Source organism: Oncorhynchus mykiss, chromosome 29, assembly GCF_057628025.1.
Source record: "Oncorhynchus mykiss isolate SJ-2025 chromosome 29, ASM5762802v1, whole genome shotgun sequence".
NCBI classification, from domain to species: Eukaryota; Metazoa; Chordata; class Actinopteri; order Salmoniformes; family Salmonidae; genus Oncorhynchus; species Oncorhynchus mykiss.
In genome coordinates, this window is record NC_143050.1 from 32,433,255 (window position 1) to 32,459,098 (window position 25,844).

At 41.4% G+C, this 25,844-nt stretch overlaps 1 long non-coding RNA gene across 1 annotated transcript in view; it reads right to left on the minus strand.

The window, feature by feature from the left end:
- The window catches only part of LOC149970426 (uncharacterized), a 168,481-nt gene that overhangs the window by 105,102 nt on the left and 37,535 nt on the right, over window positions 1-25,844 (minus strand). The gene's annotated exons all lie outside the window — the stretch shown is intronic.

The window sequence follows — 25,844 nt, forward strand, 5'->3', positions numbered from 1 at the left end:
TTTACACACTACACCCCATATGACAAAACAAAAACAGGTTTATACATTTTTGCAAATGTATAAAACATTTTAAACTGATTTATCACATTTACATAAGTATTTAGACCCTTTACTCAGTACTTTGTTGAAGCACCTTTGGCAGCGATTACAGTCTCAAGTCTTCTTTGGTATGATGCTTCAAACTTGGCACACCTGTATTTGTGAATTTTCTCTCATTCTTTTCTGCAGATCCTCTCAAGCAAAGTCAGGTTGGATGGGGAGCATCGCTGAACAGCTATTTTCAGGTATCTCCAGAGATGTTAGATCGGCTTCAAGTCCAGGCTCTAGTTGGGCCACTCAAGGACATTCAGAGACTTGTCCTGAAGCCACTCCTACATTGTCTTAGCTGTGTGCTTAGGGTCATTGTCATGTTGGAAGATGAACCGTCACCCCAGTCTGAGAACTGGAGCAAGATTTCATCAAGGATCTCTCTGTACTTTGCTCCATTCATCCTTTCCTCATTCCTGACTAGTCTCCCAGTCCATGCTGCTGAAAAACATCCCCACAGCATGATGCTGACACCACCATGCTTCACCGTAGGGTTGGCGCAAGGTTTCCTCCAGACGTGACGCTTGGCATTCAGGCCAAAGCGTCATCAGACCAGAGAATCTTGTTTCTCATGGTCTGAAAGTCCTTTAGGTGCCTTTCGGCAAACTCCAAGCGGGCTGTCATGTGCCTTTTCCTGAGTAGTGGCTTCTGTCTGGCCAATGGCCTCATTGGTGGAGTACTGCAGAGATATTTGTCCATCTGGAAGGTTCTCCCATCTCCACAGAAGAACTCTGGAGCTCTGTCAGATTGACCATCGGGTTCCTGGTCACCTCTCTGACCAAGGCCCTTCTCCCCTGATTGCTCAGTTTGGCCAGGCGGCCAGCTCTAGGAAGAGCTTTGGTGGTTCCTAACTTCTTCCATTTAAGAATGATGGAGGCCACTGTGTTCTTGGGGACCTTCAATTCTTCAGAAATGTTTTGGTACCTTTCCGAGATCTGTGCATAGCAAATTGTCTAAATACTTATGTAAATATGGTATCTGTTTATGAATTATACATTTGCAAACATTTCTAAAAACCTGTTTTCGCTTTGTCATTATGTGGTGTTGTGTACAGATTGATGAGGATTTTTATTTATTTAATCTAACGTAACAAAATGTGGAAAAAGTCAAGGGGTCTGAATACTTTCCGAATGCAATGTAAATGCAACTAAAATAGACATTCTTTGAAATACTTTCTTTTTTTACAATAAAATGAAAGTATTTCTCAGAAAAATTGAACTCAAGTGACCAATTAGATACCACCTTTTAGAACCTTTTAGAACCTCTAACCAAAATGCAGCATGGTGGTTATTCATGTTTAATTTATAAAGACACTATACATGGATAAACTAACAAAAACAATAAACGTGCGAAAACCTAAACAGCCCTATCTGGTGCAAACACAGAGACAGGAACAATCACCCACGAAAACCCAACACCAAACAGGCTACCTAAATATGGTTCCCAATCAGAGACAATGACTAACACCTGCCTCTGATTGAGAACCATACCAGGCAAAACATAGAACTAGACAAACTAGACATGTAACATAGAATGCCCACTCAGATCACACCCTGACCAACCAAAACATAGAAACATACAAAGCAAACTATGGTCAGGGTGTGACAGATAGACCTAACAACCAGAAATTGGCAGATGTTTTAGTAAGTGTGGTCACAGGATGCTTCCAAGTGTCCCTAAACCTCTACAAAGTGTTATGTGTCTGTAAATTAGATTATTCCAGTGCTATTACATATTTGCAATCCCTAAACGCCATTTGATCCGTATAAAAACACAATTTCTACCATATCAACCTCATTCAAACATTGTGGTGGTGTTTTGGGGTATCCAGTGTACATTCAAGTGTACTTTAAACCTCTCCAAGTGTCCAAAGGTGTTCTTTCACACTGGATGTGCATAAAAGTTATTGTTCATCATAAAAACTAAATTTCTACAACACCAACCTCTCTCAAACATTGTGGTGGTGTCGCAGGACAGGGGATATCTATGCATTTTTTTCAACCTCTCAAAGTGCCTGAACGTTTAGCCTAGACATATCCAATGAATTGGTCCCACATACAATTGAACTGTTTACAAAAACAACATAAAAGCAACATATGTACATTCAAAAATATATTTGGTGTCCTTCACAAAAAAAAAAGTGCAAAAATAGAAATAAGCTGAACTATTTACAAAGGGCATTCGTGTTCATTTTACCTCCCAGGTGTAGATGATTAGATTTCACTTTCAACATAGCTTGTGCATGTCCTGATAGTCTTTGAAGCAGTTCCTGTCTGCCATGAAACAAAAAGCGAACTGACATTTCAGACAGAAGGTCTGGAATTTCACCCTCTCCCCCCTCCCCCTGTGCTTTGTGAAATGCTTGCAATTCTTCCTTTTGTCTTTTGCCATGTGCGTTGGATAGTGGCGCTCACCTTGAATGGGGGGTCTTGTGATGGCTGGGAGGTTGTTTTGGGCACCCATTTCAGCCATTTTTGACACCAGCTGATCTCAAACGGGGGGAGAGAGATTTTGCTTTGGCCGTGGAGAATGAAAGCATTTACTGCAGCAATGTCGACAAAGTGGTAAAAACATCTTATACCACTTCCTGGTCTTGTGGAGAACCTGGTAGTAGCCTATCAGAGCATCAGAGAGGTCGACGCCGCCATGCTTGCATTGTTGTCCTTCACAGAAACGGGGACATTCTTCCTCACCCATGCCCCATTGGCATTTTTCACCCTCCTTGAATTATGGTCATTATTGAATGCCTTATGCTGTGTGGTGAGCATGGTTACTTCTCTAGTGTCCTTCCATTTCACAAAAATCAGCGTGTTGGTCCTGATCCAACGTATGGTCCCCCTCTCCACTGATTCTGTTAGGACAAATGGGCCTAAAAGCTGCTATTTTATTTTTTCAAGAGGTCTATGAAAAGAATGGGACTAGTATAAAAATGGTCCATAAAGAGCTTATACCCACTGCCAAGTAAGGGGAAGTCCATCAGCTGCATGACAGAGTCATAACTAAGGCCGTTCCCAGTGGGTGTGATCGTCTTGACTTCATAGATGAAAAAATGTCCACGTGTAGGCAGAGGTTGAATTGGCTAGCACAAAGAGCTTGTATTTTTCATATATTGCTTCAAGCCAATTCGAGCCTTTGAGGCAAACATGCGCTCATCTATAGATCGATTTTGAGCAGGCTGGTAGTAAGTTTTGCATGCCTCCACCATGTCATTATAAAGGGGATTGACACTTGCAAGACGATCATACCACGCAGTCCCCTTCTTCTGGTCATTGTCCTGATCCTTTTTTTGGGTCACTCATGTGAAGAGTACGGTTGATGGCCAAGAATCAGTTTTCACTCAATGATGGAGGTGGGGAACTCAAACCGATAGATTGGGGACTTGCTCCAGTTGTTAACTAGTCTTGATACCTTTACCAGTCCTAAATCACCAAGGAAATGTAGTTGAGCATGTCACCCATGGTGACAGGTTTCCAGGACATCTTCCTTCCCTCCTGCTGCTTCTTGTCCCCAATACGTGTCGGTATAACTAATTAGTGTTTCCAGTACAGAGGTGGTAAAGCAGGGCTGAAACAGCTGCAAGGGGGTGTATGTTTCATCACTAACCAACTGTGGGCCTTCAGGTCGTTTGTTCTGGCTCCTCATCATCTTCAAAGGGCTTTATACATAAATGTGATTGATTGAAGGACCGTATGCCACCTGTCCTCAGTTTCATCTCCCTCAGTTGTGCTGCTTCTACTGCCTCTTTCTCTCCCCTTTCTCTGTTGAGGCCTAGATCTCCTCCCTGCCCCCACACATCCAGATGAACTTGCAGAGAGGGGAGTGGTCCCAGGGCCTGCAGTGGGGGTGGTTGAAGAGGAGTGGGGTCTTTGCAGAGTAGTGGATGTAGAACGTCAGACTGGGTGATTGAAACTGCAGTGGGGGTGTTTGAAGCGGAGTGGGGTCTTTGTCAAGTGGTGGATGTAGAGCCATCAGATGGGGTGATTGACACAGCAGTGGGGGGTGAAGACCTTGACGGTGGGGGCGCTTGCTGGGGAGGGGTGGCTCCCAAACGTATCATATTGTTGTAAGACACAGAATTACAGTTGACTAAATTTACAAAACGACATTACTATAAAGTAAAAACACCAAGCCTAAACGTTATCTGTACAGTCACTCACATAGAAGGTGTGAAGCACACACACAATGCAAACAGTTACACTTTGGAGACAAAGGCAGAGGTGAAAACCACAAATAAACAATGGCCATGAGAGTTTAGTGGCCTCTCCAAAGTTGCAAGGATGAAACTTAGAACAGCAAACAGTGAACTAATATGAAACATAGACAATAACTACATAGAAAGTACTTGTTACATTGGCCTGTATAAACTAAATCCAAAGCACAAAAAGCAGACAACTTATAAAAAACAAAATACATAAAGTAAATTAGCTATATAAAGTCATGAAAATAATTTACTTACAGATCTTATAGTGAATTCTCCTACGGTATACTTATTCATAGCTGCCTTCTTTTTAGGTTCCTGTTCGATATTCTTAGTTTTTCTCCTCCTTGAGAAGCCTTCTTTTATGTGAAAGCGATGAAATTAAAGCTTTGAAATCTGTTTACATTGTAATGTAGTGTGCTCAGGGGGCGTCTCGTCTCAGATCCAGGTAGCAATAGTTCGTATTACACATAAAAGGTTCTAGGCCTTGCTTTGTCCCACCCAGGTCAAATGCATATCCCTGGAAAGCTTATCTCTTTGGCTACAAGACTGGCAATGTGCCATAGTAGCCAATCCCCTGTGTAATGGATGCCTACAGCGCATAAGCAGGCAACATCATTTTTTTGATTCGCAAAGATATAGTCACTCGGTGGACATTCGATGTTGCCATTAAGTCACACATCATCAGCTAGCATTGGCAATAGGCTAGATTGGTTCCTACCATCCTAATGATTAATTTCACACACCCGATGTAGCTCGAACACAGACCATATCAAAGATCACCTCATAAGATGTTTGAAGTTTGGAGAAAAATAAACATTTTGACTCTTGTGGCTGGTGATAAATAACGGTAGGTCACAGACAGACAAATAATATATCCTCATGATCTGTGGAGTCAGCTTTCGGTGTTTATCAACGTATCCGTGTTTATTTTGGTCATGCTTTACAACTCTAACCGGAATGTAGGTAGCAACCATCTTGAAATGAGGTCATTGGCTCAGCCTTCCCCTATACATTTGTATGCCCATACATGATAGTAAGTCACACCAAAGATTTGAAGGCACTGATCAATAGCCAAGATACTCAGCTTTCCACAGACACCCTGCTCCTGCAGTGTGAGAACAGGGCCCTGTTTTAGAAAGCGGGTTTAGTGAAAACTCAGAGTTAGTTGACTCAGAGTTGAAGGAAACTCTGGGTTTTCGGTTTCACAAAGCCAGTTATGGCTTAACTCTGAGTCAGTTACTATGGCAACATACTCCGTGAAGCTAACCTGCTCGCTGGCAGGTTTTCAACTAACCCTAAATTTCTCCTCCTCTCTAGCTGAAGCCTGCAGACTGAAGGAGGTGTCAGACATGGCATGTCCTTTTCTTGAAGAGCCAGTTGATATTGAAGCACAAATACTCCACAGAAATCTGTCAGGAAGAGGGTGATCAGACCCCGCTTGGATGTTTTCTCATTCCCTGATGATTATCTGTTTGAGCTTTTCTGTTTTTCTGCACAATCGATCATTCACCCGAACAGTATTCTGGCACTCATATTCCTATCACAGCTCCTTCAGTTAATGGAGATTATGTGAATAGGAAGTCTTTCCACAGCATTAATGTGCAGGTAGGCCTAAATAGTAGCCTTTAGCATTCCAAATGAAAGATACTTCACAGTACAGCTACTGCAGCTAATTACTGTTCTGCACTATGAAGATCATATGTGATGCAGCCCACGTCATCAGCAACGTGGAAGCTCAGTGGCCTAAGTCTGTGCATGACTCACACATTTTTTGTGAGTGTACACTGAGTGCTAGATTTGTCCATCGTGAGTTTATATATAGCTAGCTATATCTTATTATAATTAATATTTTGTTTCCTCCTATTGCAACTGAAACTGTATGGTCATATGGCCTTGGTTTCTCAAATGATTGCCTCGCCTGGTTCACCAACTACTTCTCTGATAGAGTTCAGTGTGTCAAATCGGAGGGTCTGTTGTCCGGACCTCTGGCAGTCTCTATGGGGGTGCCACAGGGTTCAATTCTTGGACCGACTCTCTTCTCTGTATACATCAATGAGGTCGCTCTTGCTGCTGGTAAGTCTCTGATCCACCTCTACGCAGACAACACCATTCTGTATACTTCCGGCCCTTCTTTGGACACTGTGTTAACAACCCTCCAGGCAAGCTTCAATGCCATACAACTCTCCTTCCGTGGCCTCCAATTGCTCTTAAATACAAGCCAAACTAAATGCATGCTCTTCAACCGATCGCTACCTGCACCTACCCGCCTGTCCAACATCACTACTCTGGACGGCTCTGACTTAGAATACGTGGACAACTACAAATACTTAGGTGTCTGGTTAGACTGTAAACTCTCCTTCCAGACCCATATCAAACATCTCCAATCCAAAGTTAAATCTAGAATTGGCTTCCTATTTCGCAACAAAGCATCCTTCACTCATGCTGCCAAACATACCCTTGTAAAACTGACCATCCTACCAATCCTCGACTTTGGCGATGTAATTTACAAAATAGCCTCCAATACCCTACTCAACAAATTGGATGCAGTCTATCACAGTGCAATCCGTTTTGTCACCAAAGCCCCATATACTACCCACCATTGCGACCTGTACGCTCTCGTTGGCTGGCCCTCGCTTCATACTCGTCGCCAAACCCACTGGCTCCATGTCATCTACAAGACCCTGCTAGGTAAAGTTCCCCCTTATCTCAGCTCGCTGGTCACCATAGCATCTCCCACCTGTAGCACACGCTCCAGCAGGTATATCTCTCTAGTCACCCCCAAAACCAATTCTTTCTTTGGCCGCCTCTCTTTCCAGTTCTCTGCTGCCAATGACTGGAACGAACTACAAAAATCTCTGAAACTGGAAACACTTATCTCTCTCACTAGCTTTAAGCACCAACTGTCAGAGCAGCTCACAGATTACTGCACCTGTACTTAGCCCACCTATAATTTAGCCCTATCAACTACCTCTTTCCCAACTGTGTTTAATTTATTTATTTATTTTGCTCCTTTGCACCCCATTATTTTTATTTCTACTTTACATTCTTCCATTGCAAAACTACCATTCCAGTGTTTTACTTCCTATATTGTATTTACCTTGCCACCAAGGCCTTTTTTGCCTTTACCTCCCTTCTCACCTCATTTGCTCACATTGTATATAGACTTGTTTATACTTTATTATTGACTGTATGTTTGTTTTACTCCATGTGTAACTCTGTGTTGTTGTATCTGTCGAACTGCTTTGCTTTATCTTGGCCAGGTCGCAATTGTAAATGAGAACTTGTTCTCAACTTGCCTACCTGGTTAAATAAAGGTAAAATAAAAAATAAATAAAAAATATCATAGGAGAGTTCAATGGTTGCCTGCTCGGTGACAGAGGGTACCCCTGCCAGCCCTATTTGCTGACCCCTTACCCTGATCCTGAGCCCAGCCCGCAGCAACGTTGTAACTTGGCTCACTGCAGGACACGAGCCAGTGGTTCCAGCGTCTTCGTGGGCTCAGGGTCACCCCAGAAAGGGCATGTGACATTATTGTGGCATGTGTGATTCTCCACAACATTGCCACAATTAGAGGAGAACAATGTCCTACTCAACCAGTGCACAATCCTGATAAAGATCCAGACCACCCCGCTGACGCATGAGATGGAAGAGCAGTCAGTGACACAATATGCTACCATCATTTCTGATTGACCCATCACCTCCCCAGTGTCAAATAAAGACAATACGCCTTTCTTTATTTCCTGCAAGTACAAATGCAGTACAGTAGTTTAAAAAAATATTATGTTGTTCAAACAAGTAATATCATCCACCTTTAACTGATGTTCCAGCAGTTATATTTCTATTTTTATAATCTGCATCTGCAGCCTTATGTGGTCAATTGATACATTATTTTTCAATTAGTTTCTCTAAGTACACCTTATACAGCTGTTTCACGGGGAACTATAGGAACGAAAAATAAATTACATTGAATTTCACAGTGCCAGGTCTGCTTAGTTTCATTGTAAGTCATGGTCCAATGCTGAACAACATCTTACTGAGGTAAGTTGTGCTGTGGAGGTGGATGGACCCTCTTCCTCATGGTAATTTCCAGCAATGCTCTGTTAGAGAAAAGGTGCAAGTTTTATTGTTGTACAACACTATAATCAACTGTTAGATGTTAATTTCAAAGTGTAAACCTCAACAGGCCTCACTGTATCTTCCTTCTCTGTGGCAGCTGACAAGGTGTCTTAATCATCCTCCAGTTATGAAAATTAACAATTTTGGTGTTATACTCTAACCCATTATGAAAAATCTGTAGAGTATTTAGAGTACATACGACTGCATGGAGGTCTGTTGTGGCAGAAGGCTCCACCAGACAGATTATACCATCATTAACTAGTAGAAGATGAAGATTAGATAGTTAAGTATAACTTTACCCAGAAAAGTGTCCCACCTAATTAGAACAGTATGCAGACCACATCACAATGTTTTTAAATATATAACTCTAAGTCACCTTAAACATGGATTATGATGCCTGAAGGACAACTAAGAATCTGAAAAAAGTAACAGTAGTCAATTACAAATAATTGTACCGCTACAAGAAAGTCAATGTGCCAAGTTGTGTCTAAGATGGATGGGTGGGCGTCACTGGCAAAAGGATGAATGTACATATGTCATTCATTTGAATAACTAACCTCTTATGTAGGACATTGTGTCGTGGGGGGTGGTTGGGTCAGTTGAGCTTCCTTCAGAGATGCCTTCAGCAATTTTGACTGAGGGCCATCTGTTTTGACTGAGGGCTATCTCTTCAGCCTCTGAGTGGACACCCACCTGTTTTTCAGCCCTCTATTGGCTATAATGGAGGTCAAATGTTATGTCCAGTAAGCACAAATTGAGACTTCTATGTATAAAGGCATTTAGATGTTACTTTCAAATAGACAATATTGAATACTGGCAGTGTTAGGAAGGCTGAAAAATGTACTTTTTTTGCTTAGAAAATTTCAAATATGTTGAATGTAGCCACTGAATGCAGTTTAGTTAGGTAGGGTAGGCTAAACAACAAATTATACTTTATCTGTTTGAAGTATATTTTTATATTTTATCTTCAGTTGCTGCCAAGTATGTTTTGTGCCTGTTGGGTTGCACCTTCATAAATATTAAACACGCACAAACACACACTATAGAAATGTTGAATCAGTGGAACACTCAAGATAAAACCTTTCTGTTTTTCAATTAATACGCACTCGGTCAACAATTTTCTGCCACGCCAGCTCACGGTCCTTTGCTGCTGCTGCTACTGTATTGCTTTTTTCCTTAAATATATACTCATATTCTGCATACGCGTTCATTAATATTTCTAACTCCACTGGGGAGAAGTAGGAGGTTCAAGCCTTTTTCTCCTGTTGCCATGATGAATCATGTTATCTGCGTTCTATTGATGAGGGCCTTTTATCTCCTCATGCACGTGCTTTACTCAGGGTTAACTTAACTCAGAGTTGATTGAACTAATTGTTATCACCTGTTCTGAAACCGAAAACCCTGAGTTTCTCAGCTCAGAGTTAGTTAACCCAGAGTTCAGGTTTAAACTCAGAGTGTGTTAAACCTGCTTTCTGAAACAGGGCCCAGGGCTACCGTTGTCATTCCTGACTAAAAAAAAATCAAATAGGGTCCCCAAATATGGGAACTTTACATTAAAGAGGTTCTTTGAAAAATAGAACTCAAGTGACCAATTATCTTTTAACAAAGAAACATTTGTATTTGAAATTACTTGACTGAATGAACACTAATACGTTGTAATTATACTATATATAGAAGTGCAATTATATTGACATTGATTCACTTCTGTTTCCTTTGTGCTTCAAGTGTTGTGGTGGGAACAGGCTGTGTTTTATGAAGAGGACTGCAGAAAGGAAAATGTGGAGAAGTACTTGACACCAAATGGACGTCAGAGGTAGGTGAGCAATCAGAAACAACTAATTACTAATAATTACTAATAAAGAACAATGCTATACAGTGAAGCAGTGGGACAGTCAAACAACAAGGCTTGTATTGGTCTCTTGGTAAACCTTAGATCAGCAGAGAGGTAGTCCAGAGCTAAACAGCTGAATAGAAGGAATGGAGTAATGCTTTAATACTGTAGCTACATCATTCGAACATTCCATTTCTGGTTAGTGTGTGTTTTCCTACCTACGTGTGTATGCTGAATCTCCATTCCTTCATCATGTACAGTTTTATCTGCAGTCATTTCAGCTGTCCAGTACAAGGATGAGCACCAAAGATGGAGATCTTAATTGTTTTCAGACTGCGGTGAACAAGGTGCATTTTAACCTTAGGGGGAATCACATTATCGGGCTTACCCTGAGTCATGCCATTGCTCTCGCGACACACTTACATTGAAGGGAGGATTCTATCATATCACTTGGTTGAGATAATACACTTCCCACTCACTGCACAGAGAGTGAGAGAGAGCAAGTGAGAGAGAAGAAGTAAAATGAGATTCTCCTGACACTTTCGTTAACCTTTCTGATCTCCCCATCCCGGATCCGGGATAGTGAATACAGACTCAAACTCATTACCATAACGCAACGTTAACTATTCATGAAAATCGCAAATGAAATGAAATAAATATGCCATCTCTCAAGCTTAGCCTTTTGTAAACAACACTGTCATCTCAGATTTTCAAAATATGCTTCTCAACCATAGGAAAACAATAATTTGTGTAAAAGTAGCTAGCTAGTGTAGCATTTAGCGTTAGCATTAGCGTTAGCATCCAGCACGCAACATTTCAACAAAAACATAAAAGCCTTCAAATAAAATAATTTACCTTTGAAGAACTTCGGATGTTTTCAATGAGGAGACTCAGTTAGATAGCAAATGCTCAGTTTTTCCAAAAAGATTCTTTGTGTATTAGAAATAGCTCCGTTTTGTACATCACATTTGGCTACCAAAAAAAAACGAAAATTCAGTCCTCAAAACGCAAACTTTTTTCCAAATGAACTTCATAATATCGACTGAAAACATGGCAAACGTTGTTTAGAATCAATCCTCAAGGTGTTTTTCACATATCTCTTCGATGATATATCGTTCGTGGAAGCATGGTTTCTCCTCTCAATCAAATGGAAAAATACTTGCACATGGCTTTGCGCACCAGTTTCGACGCAGGACACCAGGCGGACACTTGGAAAATGTAGTCTCTTATGGTCAATCTTACAATGATATGCCTACAAATACATCACAATGCTGCCGACATCTTGGGGAAACGGCAGAAGGTCTAAGCTTATTCCTGTCACATTCACAGCCATATAAGGAGACATTAGAAAACAGAGCTTCAGAAATTCTGCTCATTTCCTGTTTGACATATCATCTTGGTTTCGCCTGTAGAATGAGTTCTGGCGCACTTACAGACAAAATCTTTGCAGATTCTGAAACTTCAGAGTGTTTTCTTTCCAAAACTGTCAAGAATATGCATAGTCGAGCATCTTTTCGTGACAAAATATTGCGCTTAAAACCTGTTAAGGATATGGCAGACATACGCCCCCTTTGGAGAGATTGGGTACCCCTAGTAAACTGGAAAAAAAATCTGTCAAAAATTGCTAATATATGCAAATAAAAATTATTATTGGATAGAAAACACTCTAAAGATTCTAAAACCGTTGGAATTATGTCTGTAAGTATAGCAGAACTCACCGGGCAGGCATTCTTCCAAACTAGTTTTTGTGGCCATGAAAGTTGGAGCAACTTTGACGTCATGGCCCCCACCCTTCCCAACCAGTTATGATTCTGTGGACACTTTATATCTCTTCCGCTAGATGTCCTCTTTCAGTAGAGCTTTGAATCGTTCAAATCCCGTGAGAATTGACCCTACCTATGGGAGTGAAATTAGTGCGTGCCACGAGAGAATAGGCTGTGCGTATGGGCGCGAGTTGGTCCCAGCCATTCCTTTGTTTCCAGCACTCAAGAGAAGGGCAGACGATGGCCGATTGAATTGAAGTTTGTTTTGCACGTCTAAAACATCATAAAGCTTGCTTCTGCACTTAGTTTGACCTGTTTAGTCGACATATAATGTGTAATTTTGAAGTTTTGATGCGCAACTTATCCGGACCAGAGGACGTTTTGGGTGCATTTCAGCTGATGTTATTAGCAGTAGCTAATACAAAGACGCAAGACTTGAAACCAAACGATGTATTGGGTAAGTATGAAGCCTTCCAGAACATTCTGAACGAAGACCATCGAAGGTAAGGGAATATTTATGCTTAAATCTGTGTTTCTGTTGACTCCAACATTACGTGGAAATGTAGCTTGGAACTGAGCGCTGTCTCAGCATATGGAATAGTGTGCGATTTCTGTAACGTTAAAAATAAATCTAACACAGCGGTTGCATAAAGAAGCAGTGTATCTTTCTAACTATATGTAGAACATGTATATTTAGTCAAAGTTTATGATGTCTATTTACGTTATCTTGCCGCGCTACATAGATTTCCTGCGGGCATTTTTGAGTAATTTCTGAAGGTGAACTCACTGTAAATGGACATTTATGGATATAAATGGCATATTATTGAAAAAAAAAAATATGTACTATGTAATATGTCATATTACTGTCATCTGATGAAGATTTTCAAAAGGTTAGTGAGCGATTTATTTTTTAATCCTGCGTTTGTTGATTGCATGTTTTGGCTATTGAAATGAGCTGTGTCTGGTGGTGGTTTTACATATATATGTGCTATGTTTTCGCCGTAAAACATTTTAGAAATCTGACTTGCTGGCTAGATGAACAAGATGTTTATCTTTCATTTGAGCTATTGGACTTGTTAATGTGTGGAGGTTAAATATTTTTACGAATATTTTTGCGTTCCATGCGCCACCATTTCAGCTGAACGTGGGAGGGTTGATTCCCAATTGGGAACCAGTATCGTAGACAGGTTAAAACGGGAACGTTTTTTATCCAAAAATGAAATAGCGCCCCTAGAGATGCATCTGGTTAAAGAAATGAAACCAGCCTCAAAGAACGGCTGCCCGCCACTGACCTGCCGGTGATAGTACTCCGCTGTATTCATTAACTTAAGTCAACTTAGTGAGGGACAGAGTGAAGTGAATGTATCTCTCTCTTTCTGTCTCTCCCTCTATTTCTCTTTCAGTCTGTCTCTTACTCCTCTCTTCTATCTCTCCTCCACTTGTCTAGGTCTACTCATCCCTATCTTGGCGAGCATGAGTCAGAGATAAACACTCAAAGGTTAAAAGCAAGCGGGATGACTGCAGTGGATCCTCTGTCCAATCGCCAGCCAGTTAGTGGGTCTGTAATGAACGTATTCTCTACTCTTCAGCTTCCCTCTCTACTCTCTCCTTGTAATTTGGTGTTCTGCGTAACGCTGTAACTGGGATAAGTTATATACATTCCCCTCATTTATTTGGACAGTGACTCTAAAACATTTAATTTGGCTCTATACTTCAACAATTTGGATTGGATATCAAATGTTTTATGAGGCGACAGTACAGAATGTCACCTTTTATTTGAGGGTATTTTCTTACATATCTGTTTTACCAGTTAGAAATGAAAGCACTTTGTCTAGTCCCCCCATTTTGAAGGTGTCATAAGTATTTGGACAAATTAATTTGCAATTCCACAGCCTCCAGCATTAGAAACGATATCATGATGCCAGATAGCCAATATGTGACAGCAGCTGGCTTTGCTAATGTTTCTAGCTTGCTAGCAAGATATTTGAAGAATTTAATTCACCCTCACTATGCTGTAATGTACGTTAACCCATACTCCTGCCAGTGCCAGCCAGACGGAGCCATGTATTTAGCTTGCTGTCATTAACTAGCTAGCTAAATGGTTAGCATTAAGCTAGCTAGCTTAAGTTATATATTACTTGCTATGGCATTGACTATTAGCTAACCAAGCAAACCAGGTGACAGGTTTGATATGATGTAGCTAGCTAGCTAGCTAGCTTTCAATACGACTCAGCCAGCTAGCTAGCAATTTTTTTCAACTCTGATTTGCTAGCTAGCATTTGAGGGCTGATTGTTCTCATAAAAGTTTGTGTAGTGCAAAAATGACTGAAGTATCCAGCTATGGTGGTTATTTGTGTCATGTCTCACTACTGCAGTACTGCTTGTCCATGTGCTAGCTAACAGAAACAAGCCCAGATGAGCTAGCTAAACTTGTTAGCATCCAGCAGTGATTCATCTTGGTGGTTGCATAGTAATGGCGTCACCAGCCCGAATCCTAATCAAGCTGGCACCAGTTGTGAAACTGGGCTGCACTGGCCCATGTTTCCCTCGACCCAGCTTGCGTTTGAGAATTCCAATCGAGCAAGCTTGAATTTGGCCCCAATTAAAACCTGTTGAGGCGAGGCGTTCCCCTCAGGGAACTCCACCCCCCCTTCAGCTGAAAAGGTGGCGCAGGGAATTCAAAAATATTCTTTAGAAATATTTAACTTCCACACATTAACAAGTCCAATACCTCAGATGAAAGATAAACACCTTGTTCATCTACCCATCATGTCAGATTTTTAAAATGTTTTACAGCGAAAACACAACATACATTTGTTAGACCACCACCAAACCAAAGAAAAAACGTTGCCATTTTTTTAAATAAAAAAAAAGATAAAATCACAAAAGCAGGATTAGAAATAAAATCAATCACTAACCACTTGAAAATCTTCATCAGATGATAGTCATATGACATGTTACACAGTACATTTATGTTTTGTTCGATAATATGCATTTTATATCCACAAATCTCGGTTTACATTGACGCCATGTTCAGAAATGCCTCCAAAATATCCGGAGTAATTACAGAGAGCTACGCCAGATAACATAAATACTCATCATAAACTTTAACTAAAGATACATGTTCTACATATAATTAAAAAGATACACTGGTTCTTAATGCAACCGCTATGTCAGATTTCTTTTAAACGTTACAGAAAAAACCTAACATTGCAATAATTTGAGACGGCGCTCAGACGTAACAATATTTCTCCGCCATGTTGGAGTCAACAGAAATACAAAATTACAACATAAATATTCCCTTACCTTTGATGATCTTTCATCAGAATGTAGTGCAAGGAGTCCTAGTTCCACAATAAATCGTTTTGTTCCATAATGTCCAATACTAGTGTCCAAGTAGCAGCATTTGCTATCACTTTCAGCTCACGTGCCCAAAAACTGACTTCTGGTCCAGGATAACTTGCATGGAAACTTCCAAAATATATATTCCAGGTCGAAAAAACTGGTTAAACTAAGTACAGAATCAATCCTCAGGATGTTGTAATCATATATATCCAATAACGTTCCAACCTGATCATTCGTTTTCATCTGGGGCTGATTGGAACAGCCGTAGCACTCACAGAGAAATGCGCCACAGCAAAATGGCATTCTCTTGCGACACCGACTATTTTCCCCCCCATTAGGGCAAAGTTCACAGAAAATGCTCCATTACACTTTCTACTGAATGAGGACATCTAGTGGGAGGCGTAGGAAGTGTTTCCAGATCCATAACTTGTTGGGAAGGGAAGGGGTGATGACGTCAAAGTTGCCCCAACTTTCAGAATTTCAGAACTTGTTTGGAAGATTGCCTGCCCTATGAGTCCTGTTATACTCACAGACATAATTCAAACAGTTTTAGAAACGTCAGAGTGTTTTCTATCCAATAGTAATAATAATTTAGGACAGCAATTTAGGACAGAGTTTGATGCAGTTCACTATGGGCACGCAATTCATCCAAAGTGAAAACACTGCCCCCTATCTCCAACAGGTTTTAAAAGTGCCAGTGGAAACGGGGCTTTATAGCGAGTTACAGTAGTCAAAAGTGTATTATTTGGTCCCATATTCCTAGCACGCAATGAATACATCAAGCTTGTGACTCTACAAACTTGTTGAATGCATTTGCAGTTTGTTTTGGTTGTGTTTCGGGTTATGTTGTGCCCAATAGATTGTTGTGCCCAATAGATTGTTGTGCCCAATAGATTGTTGTGCCCAATAGATTGTTGTGCCCAATAGATTGTTGTGCCCAATAGATTGTTGTGCCCAATAGATTGTGTCATTGGAGTCACTTTTATAAACACTTCTAGTTCTACATTAATGTGGATGCTACCATGATTAAGATTAACTTCCTATGGCTGCAGGGGCAGTATTGAGTAGCTTGGATGAAAAGGTGCCCATAGTAAACGGCCAGCTCCTCGGTCTCAGTTGGTAATATATGCATATTATTAGTATTGGATAGCAAACACTCTAAAGTTTCCAAAACTATCAAAATATTGTCTGTGAGTATAACATAACTAATATTGCAGGTGAAACCCTGAGGAAAATCAATGCAGGAAGTGGCTTCTATTTTGAAAACTCCATGTTCCATAGCCTCCCATTGCTGGATTTAAAGGGATATGAACCAGATCGCTTCCACAAGGTGTCAACAGTCTTCAGACATAGTTTCAGGCATTTATTTTTAAAAATGAGCCAGAACGATAACATCGCGTCAAGTGGTCACATGAGTTTGCTTGCGCAACAGAATTTGGACAGCCATTGTTTTCCCCTCTCCTACTGTGAAAAGCATTTGAGGTTGATATATTATCGATTATATATTTAAAAAACAACCTGAGGATTGATTATAAAAAACATTTGACATGTTTCTGTGGACATAATGGAAACTATTTGGAATTTTCGTCTGAGTTGTCGTGACCGCTCTTTCCTGTGGATTTCTGAACATAACGCGACAAACAAACTGAGGTATTTTGGATCTAAAAATAATCTTTATGGAACAAACTGAACATTTGTTGTGTAACTGGGAGTCTCGTGAGTTAAACATCCGAAGATCATCAAAGGTAAACAATTAATTTGATTGCTTTTCTGATTTTCGTGACTGAGCTACCTGATGCTAAGTGTACTTAATGTTTTATCGTGCGATCGATAAACTTACACAAACGCTTGGATTGATTTCACTGTAAAGCATAATTTCAAAATCTGACACGACCGGTGGATTAACAAAAGGCTAAGCTGTGTTTTCCTATATTGCACTTGTGATTTCATGAATATAAATATTTATAGTAATATTTATTTTATGTAGCACTATGATATTCAGCGGTTGTTGATGACACTTATCCCGATAGGGGGATTGCAGCCATAACAGGTTAATTATGAATGAAACTCAAATAATAATGAGAGAGAAAGTTAGAGGCACAAAGATCATATCCCCAAAACATGCTAACCTCTCACCATTACGAATAACGGTAGGTTAACATGTCTTCGGGATATGATATTTATCCCTCTGTAACTTTTTCTCTAATCCTTATTCCCGATTCATTCATAAGTATAATCCACATTGTATGATTTTTTATGTGGTTTTCTGGATTTTTGTTTTAGATTCCGTCTCTCACAGTGTACCTATGATTAAAAATTACAGACCTTTACATGCTTTGTAAGTAGGAAAACCTGCAAAATCGGCAGTGTATCAAATACTTGTTCTCCCCACTGTAGGTATTCCTCTTGTTCAGATGGGTTAGGGCAGTGTGCAGTGTGATTGCAATTGCGTCGTCTGTGGACCTATTGGGGCGGTTAGCAAATTGGAGTGGGTCTAGGGTGTCAGGTAGGGTGGAGGATATATGGTCCTTTACTAGTCTCTCAAAGCACTTCATGATGATGGAAATGAGTGCTATGGGGCGGGGCGGTAGTCATTTAGCTCAGTTACCTTAGCTTTCTTGGGAACAGGAACAATGGTGACCCTCTTGAAGCATGTGGGAACAACTGACTGGGATAAGGATTGATTGAATATGTCCGTAAACACACCAGCCAGCTGATCTGCGCATGCTCTGAGGACGCGGCCGGGGATGCCGTCTGGGCCTGCACGCTTGCGAGGGTTAACACGTTAACACGTTAACCGTTTTACACATGATCCCTGTAGCTACGATCAAACCGGTGTGATTAGAAAGCTTATTTAGAATGCTTATTTAGAACGGTCAGTTTCGAATGACTCAACAATCACTATTTGAGCAGGCCACTGTTTTTTCATGAACATTTTGCACAAACACAGTCCTTACAAAGTTATGTCCAGAATGTGAGCAGTTTATTCTTGGATGCAATGTTCAGACATTCACATTAGTATCTACAGCATAACACAATCATCCAACCCGAAAAAATGTGGGCTACATTTGTCCTATCGCTAACTGATGAAAGACTGACATAACACAAGCGGTCATATTTTTGTAACTCTCGGCTGACATAAACGGCAATATGAATTAGCTAACAGTAATTACAATTATAATTAATCACATCACGGGTGAGCTCACCATTGATCGAAATAACTGAGTAAAACACTTTCTAGAAATCGAAAGTAATCCGAAGATGGGTAGTTTCTGTGCGCTGACATGCTTTGTTCTCTCACAGAAACCAAAGATAATAAGAGAAGACAAGATGAGTTTAGTCTGTTTACTGTATGCAAGGGTGTGTGTCGTCTACCATTGTTCACATCCCACCATTCACTTCCGGAAGTTCTCAAAAAATTTGTGAACCCTTACTCACCTCATTTTGTTGTAACATCTTTGGTCCGACAGACGATTATGTGACACCCAGAATGCATTGTATGTCAACAAACATAGCTCCACACATAGCTGGAATTAGCTTAGCTCATCAGAATCAGTACAACCTTCAAAAAAGTATTTTACACACATACAGTATGTGCCCATTACGATCTATGCAATAATCGGAATGCATGATTTGTCAATAGTACTTGAAAACATGTGAATAAAACAGTAAATATATAAATAATTACCGCACAAAACATTTTCTGATTGTGATTTATTGATAAAAGTGGTGCATGCTGGCAGTCAATCACGTAACCTCTCACTCTGAGCCATTCAGTGTTGTTGTTTATGTATGTAGCTTGTGAGATAAGCTGTAGCATTAGCAATGTCTTTCAAAAGGAGACAACTCACAAATTATGAAAGTCTGGAGATTTATTTAATTCTGACAATGAGTCTGAGTGTGAAAGTCAGGAATCAGATTCTGACAGTGACAGTGAGGAGCTGCCCCCCAACCTTGTAGCCATTGAGAACCCTGAATCTGAGGACTCCTTGTCCACTGACGATGTCCCAGGTCCCTCTGAAGATGCTGGTGGTGATGGAGGCAGACAGACAGTGGATGAAGTTCAGGAGTTATGTGGTAGCTGGAAGGCCGCCAGCCATTTCACCCCTCCTGGCCCTGCTGTTTGTTTTGATGAGTCCCATTCTTGAGTGCAACGCCCCTTGCCATTTCCATCTGAGGCAGAGTGCTTCAAGTTGTTTCTGACAGAGGAGCTGGTGGGAGACATAGTAGAGGAGACCAATCGCTATGTCTTGGAGCTACAGGAGAAGATGGAGCCAGGAGTGAGGGGGAAACTCGCTAAATGGGTGACAACCACAATTAGTGAAATGTGAAAAGCAAAATAAGAAATGTTGTTACCAGCCTGACATCAGCATTTGGTTGGGTCTTTGTGCCAAACAAGAACCTATGCATTGATGAGTCCCTGATGTTATGGAAAGGTAGGCTGGCATTCCATCAATATATTCCCTCCAAAAGGCACAGGTTTGGGGTCAAGTTCTTTGTCATGTGTGACGTGAAGACAGGATTTGTTCAGGACATTATAGTTTACACAGGGTCCCCCACTGACTTCCACCATTATGAGGGGTTTGGTGTCTGGGTCCATTGTGATGACCATGCTGGCTTCTCATCTCTTTGTATGTGGACAATTGTTACAGCAGCCCCACATTCTTCCTGCATATGCTCTCCAACAGCACAGGGGCCTGTGACACAGTCAGGTCAAACAGGAATGGGATGCATTCCGGGATGCCGGCTATTGCCGGGATGCCGGCAATAGGATGCAGTAGGTTTCAGAGAGGGAGGTGGAGTTCAAGGAGAACTTACAGTTCACATACAAATTACATACGGAAACTATAATAATGTAATAAGGGATTTAATTTGATAGAAACGCAGCCTGGATTTGAATCAGGGTGTCTGTAGGGACGCCTCTATCCCTGAGATGCTGTGCCTTAGACAGATGCGCCACTTGGGAGTCATAAGGTCAGGGTAGCTTCAAAATACAACACAAGCTAATACTTCTTTGATGCAATTAGCGTCAAATAGCTAATAGAATAATGTAGCTAGCTAAATATAACACCATAAAAGTTATGAAATGAGTAACGTTACCTCACGTGTCCGGGGTTATAAGGAATATACACAAATATATTTTGCTCCATACATACAGTGAGCTGCAGTAGAAACGACATAACACGACATACAAAAACTATTAGAATTTAATAAGGCACTTTGATAGAAAAGCACACATTTCCAAAGTTAGTATTGGTAATGAAAACAACAATGACTGCGATGCAGGCAAAAGACGGAAAATCTGAATACGTGTGTGCAGATCCTGTTCTGACAGGAGATGCACAAATGTCTGCACAAACAATTGGGAAGTGTTTGGGAAATTTTGTTTGGGTCAGAAATGTCTAAAAAAGTAATGTAAAAAGGGCTAATTTTACGTGAATGAATGAGGTTGGGGAACACACCTCAATTCAAACTGTTCTTAGAAAATAAAAACTTGTTAGAAAATCATTTAAAATTGAAAACAGCCTTTAAATAAAAACAGGCTTCGTGCCTTGGTTTGAGGGCAGCGCGGATTAAATGTACTGTTGCGTAACAATAACATTCTGGAATGGAGAGAACATTCTAACATCATGTGCATAAAAAAACACGCTAGGGCAACCGTTAGAGATATTTGGAATTCACGTATGAGAAGTTTAAATGTCTTACTCACTTCGACCACGGAGAAGGAGAGCCCACAGTCCTTGGTAGCGGGTCGCTTCGGTGGCACTGTGTTATCCTCGAAGCGGGCAAAGAACGTGTTAAGCTTGTCCTGAAGCAAGACGTCGGTGTCCGCGATGTGGCTGCTTGATTGCAACGTTTTGCCTGCTTGATTGCCTTGTGGAGGGAATGACTACTCTGTTTGTATTCTTCCATATTCACAGTCACCTAGCCATGTTTAAATGCGGTGGTTCACACTTTCAGTTTTGAGCGAATGATGCCATCTATCCAGAATTTCTGGTTAGGGTAGGTCTTAATAGTCCTATACGCTTCCGGATAAACTTAGTTATCGTTTCAGTGAATTCATCAATATTATTCTCAAAAGCTAACTGGAACATATCCCATATGACCAAAACAATCTTGAAGCATGAATTCCAATTGGTCAGACCAGCGTTGAATACTTCCTGTTTGAGTTTCTGCCTATAGGAATGGAGGAGCAAATGGAGTCATGGTCAGATTTTCCAAAAGGAGGGCGGGGGGGGGGGGGGGGGGGCTTGTATGCATCCTGGAAGTAGGCTCCCATCACCCATCATGCCTCAGCGGGCTCGTCGGGCTCCCATCCCACATCATACCTCAGCCAGCCCATCACGCTCTCACGCCTCAGCCGGCTCGTCAGGCTCTCACGCCTCAGTGGGATCGTCAGGCTTTCACTCCTCAGCCGGAACATCGGACTCCCACGCCTCAGCAAGCTCGTCGGACTCCTATGCCTCAGCCGGGTCATATGGCTTCTTTGCCTCAGCCAGCTAGTCCAGCGCCCATGCCTCGGCCAGCCTGTCAGATTCCCCAGGCGGAAAGCCAGGCTACCCTTCATTATGCACAACAGTCACCATCATTACGCGCATCTACGCAATATTGGACTCACCTGGACTCCATTACTTTGTTGATTGCCCCTGTATATCTGTCTGCTTCTCAGTTTGTTCCCCATGACATAATTGATGTCATTCATTTTTCTCCTGTCCAGGCATTCTCTTTGTTTGTTTCTGGTCTATTATCCATTAAATGTTCACTCCCTGTACTTGCTTCTCGTCTCCCAGCGGCGGTCATGACAGAATGCTGACACAACAATTTGAAGCATCATGGAATTTTCTGTTTTGTTGCTGACGTCGGGTCCAGGTGCTGCTATTAGAGAGTCCATGGGTGCCTTAGCTGGCTCATCGGGCTTCCATGCCTTAGCTGGCTCGAGAGGTTTCCTTGCCTCGGTGGGCTCGGCAGGTTCCCATCCCACGTCATGTCTCAGCCGGCTCATCGGGCTCCCATGCCTCAGTCAGCTCATCAGACTCCCTTCGTCATCACTCAGCCGGCCCGTCAGGCTCCCACACCTCAGCCGGCTCATCAGTCTCCCACGCCTCAGCGGGATCGTCAGGCTTTCACACCTCAGCCGGCACGTCGGGCTCCCCGGCCTCGGCCAGCTCATCAGGCTCGCCCAGGTGGGACGCCGGGTGGTGCCCTTAGAGGGGGGGGGGGGGGGGGTACTGTCACGCCTGCTCCCGATTCCCATCTCCGCATTAATGTCGTTATGTTTTCTTGTCCAGATGCTGTCGTGTCCTGTTTCATGCCCATTGTTAACTTCACTAGGGTAGGGGGCAGCATTCGGAAGTTTGGATGAAAAGCGTGCCCAAATTAAACTGCCTGCTACTCAGGCCCAGAAGAGACGATATGCATATAATTAGTAGATTTGGATAGCAAACACTCTACAGTTTCCAAAACTGTTACAATAATGTCTATGAGTATAACAGAACTGATATGCCAGGCAAAAACCAGAGGAAAATCCAACCAGGAAGTACTATTATTTTGAAGGGCTGTTTTTCCATTGAAAGCCTATCCACCATACAAAGACTTAGGATCCAGTTCACGGTCTCTATGGCTTCCTCTACATGTGGCTAGTCTTTAGGCATTGTTTCAGGCTTTTACTCTGAAAAATGAGGGAGAAACAGCACTTTCAATTAGTGGCCAGTGGAAATTTCCATTCATCAGCCATGCGCCTGATTGGGTACGCGCCTTTCTTGTTTCTCCTTTCCTATTGACGAAGCTTTTGAAATATTATTTATGACAAAAACAACTGGAGGATTGATTTTAAACATCGTTTGGCATGTTTCTACTAACTTTTATTGTACTTTTTAAAAACGTTTCGTCTGGACTTAGTGCACGTGCCTTAAGCATTCGGATTACTGGACAAAACGCTCGAACCAAAAGGAGGTATTTGGTCATAAAGAGGGACATTATCGAACAAAACATTTATTGTCTAACATGGAGACCTGGAAGTGCCACCAGATGAAGATCGTTAAAGGTAAGTGATTAATTTTAATGCTATTTCTGACTTTTGTGACTCTCCTTGGCTGGAAAATGGCTGTATGGGTTTCTGTGGCTAGGCGCAGACCTAACATAATCGCAAAGTGTGCTTTCTCCGTAAAGCCTCTTTGAAATCTGACACAGCGGTTGCATTAAGGAGAAGTCTATCTATATTCGTATGTTTAACACTTCTAGCGTTTATCCATGTTTATTATTTCTGCAATTTGATGTGGCTCTCTGCACTTTCATCAGATGTTTGTTTGAGACAATGCATTTCTGACCCTAACACGCCAATGTAAACTGAGATTTTTGGATATAAATATGAACTTTTTCGAACAAAACATACATGCATTGTGTAACATGAAGTCCTATGAGTGCCATCTAATGAAGATCATCAAAGGTTTGTGATTCATTTTATCTCTATTTCTGCTTTTTGTGACTCCTCTCTTTGGCTGGAAAAATGGCTGTATGGTTTTCTGTGACTAGGTGCTGACTTAACATAATCGCATGGTGTGCTTTCGCAGTAAAGCCGTTTTGAAATCGGACACTGGTTGGATTTACAAGAAGTTTATCTTTAAAATAATACTTGTATGCTTGAGGAATTTTCATTATGGGATTTCTGTTGTTTTGAATTTGGCGCCCTGCAATTTCACTGGCTGTTGTTGAGGTGGAACGCTAGAGGTTAATTAAATGTTCATTCCCTGTACTTGCTTCTCATCTCCAAGTGTCTATCGTTACACTTTGTTGGCGGCATTAGGGCTCTTCTCTATGCAGCTATTGCAAGAGTGCATTTTCACTGGCTGTCCACTGGTTTCAAAAACAGTGATTTGATAGGCAGCCATCCACAAAAAACACAATCTGTAAGGGGCAAATAGCCAAATGAGAGAGCAATGTGATTCACATAAATGCACTATGTAGATATCAATAATAAGTGACAGCCGTATCGCCGTAGACTACACAACTGATGTTATCCTTACATCCAAGTGTTTATTCATGTAAGATAATCTTTGGATGCCGACAGCAGTTTTACCATTGGAAGACATAGCTTGGACTTTAGCCCACAAAAGCCTATTCCTGCTCTTTTTCATGGATCCATCAAACACATTTGGTGTGTCATCATAGTGGTCTCTGACTTCTGGTCAGACTCGCTCAGGTGGAACAAACTTGAACAAAATCATCTCGTTTTTCAAAAGCATCTGTAATCTGATTACAAAATGTTTGCTGGTAACATAACGGAGTACAGTTACCGTTATTTTTCCCTTACATGTAATGGATACAACACATGTCCTTGTACAGGGAAATTATCTCACTCACCTCGAACAAAATTGCATACAATAGGCATGCACGCACGCAAGAATACACAAACAGAGTATGCAGACACAAGCACACACATACACAAACACATGGCACCATCATCAAATCAAATTTTATTAGTCACACACACACATTTAGCAGATGTTATTACGGGTGTAGCAAAATGCTACACCCGCAGTAACATCTGATTACTCCTATTCACACATGCCTATTGTGCATATTCCGGATCTGCAGAACGGCGATGGCCCTCTATCAATCTACTCCACAATAGCATGGAGCAGAATCTGTCATGCTGTGTCTAAACAGACTTTGGATTCCTCCCCATAATACAATGAACATTGCCATGAATCAGAGAGAGCTTTGTAAAATTATAATGTTGTCTTTATGCACGGGCGACAAAGAAAACCAAAACAGATTCATTGCTTTTAGAACAATACACATTAAGAACTATATAAACCCTGAGGGATCGGCTATCATTTCTGTACATTTGACTTTTTTTCTTCTCTCTTCACCACAACTAAGTGTCTTTGGCATTCAGCATGCAGCACAATGAACCAATGCACCAATAGACATTGGGAAATGATGAATGTGCGACGATGGGTTTTGGAGGGACAATTAGTTTGAGACATTTGTGCATGCTCTGTGTGAGTGCGTGATCGTTAGGTGGATAGATATTAAAAATACTATACAAGCTAGCAAACGGCATCATCTATCTGGTTCCCAGGATGGATGGCCTTGCGGTGATGACGGTGATGTTGACAGCATTAAAAAAAACTTTTTTAAGGTTAATCGCTTCCTCAACATTTCTCTGATGGGATGAAAGACAGCTGTAAGCAGTGCTAAATTACCCCGGTAAAATAAAATAAAAAGTCAGAAGAAAACAGGTGTTGGCTAACACTCGGGGAGGAGAATAGGACCTTGTAGGGTTTTCATTGACTGCGTGACTGAACATGTCATCGACATACAGCTGGTTGCGGCATGATTAGGCCTGGCCACTTTTCATTAAACATCACAGAGTAGGAGTGCTGATATAATCTTATTCATTGTGATCTAAACGACAAACAGATCCTAAACTAGCACTACCATTGCACCAGGGCCCAGTGAAGCCTTTACAGACGGGTCAGAGTGTTTTTCTATGCCA